The sequence below is a fragment of the Hypomesus nipponensis genome, chromosome 12 (assembly GCF_054491055.1).
Source record: "Hypomesus nipponensis isolate SF chromosome 12, ASM5449105v1, whole genome shotgun sequence".
Lineage (NCBI taxonomy): Eukaryota > Metazoa > Chordata > Actinopteri > Osmeriformes > Osmeridae > Hypomesus > Hypomesus nipponensis.
This window is the reverse complement of record NC_140372.1, coordinates 17,210,001-17,215,000: the sequence shown is the minus strand read 5'-3', so window position 1 is coordinate 17,215,000 and position 5,000 is coordinate 17,210,001. Positions and strand designations below refer to the sequence as shown.

General features: G+C 47.2%; 14 non-coding genes and 3 pseudogenes across 14 annotated transcripts; all 17 read right to left on the bottom strand.

The window, feature by feature from the left end:
* Positions 1-46: 46 nt before the first annotated feature.
* LOC146265846 (5S ribosomal RNA) lies at positions 47-165 on the bottom strand. Its single transcript, XR_014726621.1, has one exon. It is a non-coding gene; the product is annotated as a 5S ribosomal RNA (ribosomal RNA).
* A 194-nt stretch (positions 166-359) lies between these two features.
* LOC146265845 (5S ribosomal RNA) lies at positions 360-477 on the bottom strand (annotated as a pseudogene).
* Positions 478-697: 220 nt separating this feature from the next.
* Positions 698-816, bottom strand: LOC146265844 (5S ribosomal RNA). The gene has a single exon (XR_014726619.1). It is a non-coding gene; the product is annotated as a 5S ribosomal RNA (ribosomal RNA).
* Positions 817-988: 172 nt separating this feature from the next.
* LOC146265843 (5S ribosomal RNA) lies at positions 989-1,107 on the bottom strand. Its single transcript, XR_014726618.1, has one exon. It is a non-coding gene; the product is annotated as a 5S ribosomal RNA (ribosomal RNA).
* A 168-nt stretch (positions 1,108-1,275) lies between these two features.
* LOC146265842 (5S ribosomal RNA) lies at positions 1,276-1,394 on the bottom strand. Its single transcript, XR_014728595.1, has one exon. It is a non-coding gene; the product is annotated as a 5S ribosomal RNA (ribosomal RNA).
* Positions 1,395-1,578: 184 nt separating this feature from the next.
* On the bottom strand, positions 1,579-1,697 carry LOC146265841 (5S ribosomal RNA). The gene has a single exon (XR_014727838.1). It is a non-coding gene; the product is annotated as a 5S ribosomal RNA (ribosomal RNA).
* Positions 1,698-1,881: 184 nt separating this feature from the next.
* On the bottom strand, positions 1,882-2,000 carry LOC146265840 (5S ribosomal RNA). The gene has a single exon (XR_014726617.1). It is a non-coding gene; the product is annotated as a 5S ribosomal RNA (ribosomal RNA).
* Positions 2,001-2,174: 174 nt separating this feature from the next.
* Positions 2,175-2,293, bottom strand: LOC146265839 (5S ribosomal RNA). Its single transcript, XR_014726616.1, has one exon. It is a non-coding gene; the product is annotated as a 5S ribosomal RNA (ribosomal RNA).
* Positions 2,294-2,477: 184 nt separating this feature from the next.
* Positions 2,478-2,596, bottom strand: LOC146265838 (5S ribosomal RNA). The gene has a single exon (XR_014726615.1). It is a non-coding gene; the product is annotated as a 5S ribosomal RNA (ribosomal RNA).
* Positions 2,597-2,774: 178 nt separating this feature from the next.
* On the bottom strand, positions 2,775-2,893 carry LOC146265837 (5S ribosomal RNA). The gene has a single exon (XR_014728594.1). It is a non-coding gene; the product is annotated as a 5S ribosomal RNA (ribosomal RNA).
* A 192-nt stretch (positions 2,894-3,085) lies between these two features.
* LOC146265836 (5S ribosomal RNA) lies at positions 3,086-3,204 on the bottom strand. The gene has a single exon (XR_014728247.1). It is a non-coding gene; the product is annotated as a 5S ribosomal RNA (ribosomal RNA).
* A 176-nt stretch (positions 3,205-3,380) lies between these two features.
* LOC146265835 (5S ribosomal RNA) lies at positions 3,381-3,499 on the bottom strand. The gene has a single exon (XR_014726614.1). It is a non-coding gene; the product is annotated as a 5S ribosomal RNA (ribosomal RNA).
* A 182-nt stretch (positions 3,500-3,681) lies between these two features.
* LOC146265834 (5S ribosomal RNA) lies at positions 3,682-3,799 on the bottom strand (annotated as a pseudogene).
* A 182-nt stretch (positions 3,800-3,981) lies between these two features.
* On the bottom strand, positions 3,982-4,100 carry LOC146265833 (5S ribosomal RNA). The gene has a single exon (XR_014726613.1). It is a non-coding gene; the product is annotated as a 5S ribosomal RNA (ribosomal RNA).
* A 188-nt stretch (positions 4,101-4,288) lies between these two features.
* Positions 4,289-4,407, bottom strand: LOC146265832 (5S ribosomal RNA). Its single transcript, XR_014728246.1, has one exon. It is a non-coding gene; the product is annotated as a 5S ribosomal RNA (ribosomal RNA).
* Positions 4,408-4,583: 176 nt separating this feature from the next.
* On the bottom strand, positions 4,584-4,702 carry LOC146265831 (5S ribosomal RNA). Its single transcript, XR_014728821.1, has one exon. It is a non-coding gene; the product is annotated as a 5S ribosomal RNA (ribosomal RNA).
* A 188-nt stretch (positions 4,703-4,890) lies between these two features.
* The window catches only part of LOC146265830 (5S ribosomal RNA), a 118-nt pseudogene continuing 8 nt past the window's right edge, over positions 4,891-5,000 (bottom strand).

Sequence of the window (5,000 nt, the reverse complement as noted above, 5' to 3'; positions counted from 1 at the left end):
CTTGTGCATATTGCAAGATGTCAGTTTCTAAGTGAATGAGCAAAAGAGCATACAGCACCTGGTATTCCCAGGCGGTCTCCCATCCAAGTACTAACCAGGCCCGACCCTGCTTAGCTTCCGAGATCAGACGAGATCGGGCGTTGCCAGGCTGGTATGGCCGTACGAAATAAGTTGACAACCATAGGCTACTTATCCATATACAGATTTAGCAATTGACAATGCAAGGTAGTCTCTCTCTCTCTCTCTCTCTCTCTCTCTCTCTCTCTCTCGTGTCAAAATGAAAACAGCTTCCAGCCCCTTTCATGAAGGACTACTTGTGCATATTGCAAGATGTCAGTTTCTAAGTGAATGAGCAAAAGAGCATACAGCACCTGGTATTCCCAGGCGGTCTCCCATCCAAGTACTAACCAGGCCCGACCCTGCTTAGCTTCCGAGATCAGAAGAGATCGGGCGTTGCCAGGCTGGTATGGCGTACCAAATAAGTTGACAACCATAGGCTACTTATCCATATACAGATTTAGCAATTGACAATGCAAGGTAGTCTCTCTCTCTCTCTCTCTCTCTCTCTCTCTCTCTCTCTCTCTCTCTCTCTCTCTCTCTCTCTCTCGTGTCAAAATGAAAACAGCTTCCAGCCCCTTTCATGAAGGACTACTTGTGCATATTGCAAGATGTCAGTTTCTAAGTGAATGAGCAAAAGAGCATACAGCACCTGGTATTCCCAGGCGGTCTCCCATCCAAGTACTAACCAGGCCCGACCCTGCTTAGCTTCCGAGATCAGACGAGATCGGGCGTTGCCAGGCTGGTATGGCCGTACGAAATAAGTTGACAACCATAGGCTACTTATCCATATACAGATTTAGCAATTGACAATGCAAGGTAGTCTCTCTCTCTCTCTCTCGTGTCAAAATGAAAACAGCTTCCAGCCCCTTTCATGAAGGACTACTTGTGCATATTGCAAGATGTCAGTTTCTAAGTGAATGAGCAAAAGAGCATACAGCACCTGGTATTCCCAGGCGGTCTCCCATCCAAGTACTAACCAGGCCCGACCCTGCTTAGCTTCCGAGATCAGACGAGATCGGGCGTTGCCAGGCTGGTATGGCCGTACGAAATAAGTTGACAACCATAGGCTACTTATCCATATACAGATTTAGCAATTGACAATGCAAGGTGGTCTCTCTCTCTCTCGTGTCAAAATGAAAACAGCTTCCAGCCCCTTTCATGAAGGACTACTTGTGCATTTTGCAAGATTTCAGTTTCTAAGTGAATGAGCAAAAGAGCATACAGCACCTGGTATTCCCAGGCGGTCTCCCATCCAAGTACTAACCAGGCCCGACCCTGCTTAGCTTCCGAGATCAGACGAGATCAGGCGTTGCCAGGCTGGTATGGCCGTACGAAATAAGTTGACAACCATAGGCTACTTATCCATATACAGATTTAGCAATTGACAATGCAAGGTAGTCTCTCTCTCTCTCTCTCTCTCTCTCTCTCGTGTCAAAATGAAAACAGCTTCCAGCCCCTTTCATGAAGGACTACTTGTGCATATTGCAAGATGTCAGTTTCTAAGTGAATGAGCAAAAGAGCATACAGCACCTGGTATTCCCAGGCGGTCTCCCATCCAAGTACTAACCAGGCCCGACCCTGCTTAGCTTCCGAGATCAGACGTGATCGGGCGTTGCCAGGCTGGTATGGCCGTACGAAATAAGTTGACAACCATAGGCTACTTATCCATATACAGATTTAGCAATTCACAATGCAAGGTGGTCTCTCTCTCTCTCTCTCTCTCTCTCTCTCGTGTCAAAATGAAAACAGTTTCCAGCCCCTTTCATGAAGGACTACTTGTGCATATTGCAAGATGTCAGTTTCTAAGTGAATGAGCAAAAGAGCATACAGCACCTGGTATTCCCAGGCGGTCTCCCATCCAAGTACTAACCAGGCCCGACCCTGCTTAGCTTCCGAGATCAGACGAGATCGGGCGTTGCCAGGCTGGTATGGCCGTACGAAATAAGTTGACAACCATAGGCTACTTATCCATATACAGATTTAGCAATTGACAATGCAAGGTAGTCTCTCTCTCTCTCTCTCTCGTGTCAAAATGAAAACAGCTTCCAGCCCCTTTCATGAAGGACTACTTGTGCATATTGCAAGATGTCAGTTTCTAAGTGAATGAGCAAAAGAGCATACAGCACCTGGTATTCCCAGGCGGTCTCCCATCCAAGTACTAACCAGGCCCGACCCTGCTTAGCTTCCGAGATCAGACGAGATCGGGCGTTGCCAGGCTGGTATGGCCGTACGAAATAAGTTGACAACCATAGGCTACTTATCCATATACAGATTTAGCAATTGACAATGCAAGGTAGTCTCTCTCTCTCTCTCTCTCTCTCTCTCTCGTGTCAAAATGAAAACAGCTTCCAGCCCCTTTCATGAAGGACTACTTGTGCATATTGCAAGATGTCAGTTTCTAAGTGAATGAGCAAAAGAGCATACAGCACCTGGTATTCCCAGGCGGTCTCCCATCCAAGTACTAACCAGGCCCGACCCTGCTTAGCTTCCGAGATCAGACGAGATCGGGCGTTGCCAGGCTGGTATGGCCGTACGAAATAAGTTGACAACCATAGGCTACTTATCCATATACAGATTTAGCAATTGACAATGCAAGGTGGTCTCTCTCTCTCTCTCTCTCTCTCGTGTCAAAATGAAAACAGCTTCCAGCCCCTTTCATGAAGGACTACTTGTGCATATTGCAAGATTTCAGTTTCTAAGTGAATGAGCAAAAGAGCATACAGCACCTGGTATTCCCAGGCGGTCTCCCATCCAAGTACTAACCAGGCCCGACCCTGCTTAGCTTCCGAGATCAGACGAGATCAGGCGTTGCCAGGCTGGTATGGCCGTACGAAATAAGTTGACAACCATAGGCTACTTATCCATATACAGATTTAGCAATTGACAATGCAAGGTAGTCTCTCTCTCTCTCTCTCTCTCTCTCTCTCTCTCTCTCGTGTCAAAATGAAAACAGCTTCCAGCCCCTTTCATGAAGGACTACTTGTGCATATTGCAAGATGTCAGTTTCTAAGTGAATGAGCAAAAGAGCATACAGCACCTGGTATTCCCAGGCGGTCTCCCATCCAAGTACTAACCAGGCCCGACCCTGCTTAGCTTCCGAGATCAGACGAGATCGGGCGTTGCCAGGCTGGTATGGCCGTACAAAATAAGTTGACAACCATAGGCTACTTATCCATATACAGATTTAGCAATTGACAATGCAAGGTAGTCTCTCTCTCTCTCTCTCTCTCGTGTCAAAATGAAAACAGCTTCCAGCCCCTTTCATGAAGGACTACTTGTGCATATTGCAAGATGTCAGTTTCTAAGTGAATGAGCAAAAGAGCATACAGCACCTGGTATTCCCAGGCGGTCTCCCATCCAAGTACTAACCAGGCCCGACCCTGCTTAGCTTCCGAGATCAGACGAGATCGGGCGTTGCCAGGCTGGTATGGCCGTACGAAATAAGTTGACAACCATAGGCTACTTATCCATATACAGATTTAGCAATTGACAATGCAAGGTAGTCTCTCTCTCTCTCTCTCTCTCTCTCTCGTGTCAAAATGAAAACAGCTTCCAGCCCCTTTCATGAAGGACTACTTGTGCATATTGCAAGATGTCAGTTTCTAAGTGAATGAGCAAAAGAGCATACAGCACCTGGTATTCCCAGGCGGTCTCCCATCCAAGTACTAACCAGGCCCGACCCTGCTTAGCTTCCGAGATCAGACGAGATCGGGCGTTGCCAGGCTGGTATGGCGTACCAAATAAGTTGACAACCATAGGCTACTTATCCATATACAGATTTAGCAATTGACAATGCAAGGTAGTCTCTCTCTCTCTCTCTCTCTCTCTCTCGTGTCAAAATGAAAACAGCTTCCAGCCCCTTTCATGAAGGACTACTTGTGCATATTGCAAGATGTCAGTTTCTAAGTGAATGAGCAAAAGAGCATACAGCACCTGGTATTCCCAGGCGGTCTCCCATCCAAGTACTAACCAGGCCCGACCCTGCTTAGCTTCCGAGATCAGACGAGATCGGGCGTTGCCAGGCTGGTATGGCCGTACGAAATAAGTTGACAACCATAGGCTACTTATCCATATACAGATTTAGCAATTGACAATGCAAGGTAGTCTCTCTCTCTCTCTCTCTCTCTCTCTCTCTCTCGTGTCAAAATGAAAACAGCTTCCAGCCCCTTTCATGAAGGACTACTTGTGCATATTGCAAGATGTCAGTTTCTAAGTGAATGAGCAAAAGAGCATACAGCACCTGGTATTCCCAGGCGGTCTCCCATCCAAGTACTAACCAGGCCCGACCCTGCTTAGCTTCCGAGATCAGACGAGATCGGGCGTTGCCAGGCTGGTATGGCCGTACAAAATAAGTTGACAACCATAGGCTACTTATCCATATACAGATTTAGCAATTGACAATGCAAGGTAGTCTCTCTCTCTCTCTCTCTCTCGTGTCAAAATGAAAACAGCTTCCAGCCCCTTTCATGAAGGACTACTTGTGCATATTGCAAGATGTCAGTTTCTAAGTGAATGAGCAAAAGAGCATACAGCACCTGGTATTCCCAGGCGGTCTCCCATCCAAGTACTAACCAGGCCCGACCCTGCTTAGCTTCCGAGATCAGACGAGATCGGGCGTTGCCAGGCTGGTTTGGCCGTACGAAATAAGTTGACAACCATAGGCTAATTATCCATATACAGATTTAGCAATTGACAATGCAAGGTAGTCTCTCTCTCTCTCTCTCTCTCTCTCTCTCTCTCGTGTCAAAATGAAAACAGCTTCCAGCCCCTTTCATGAAGGACTACTTGTGCATATTGCAAGATGTCAGTTTCTAAGTGAATGAGCAAAAGAGCATACAGCACCTGGTATTCCCAGGCGGTCTCCCATCCAAGTACTAACCAGGCCCGACCCTGCTTAGCTTCCGAGATCAGACGAGATCGGGCGTTGCCAGGCTGGTATG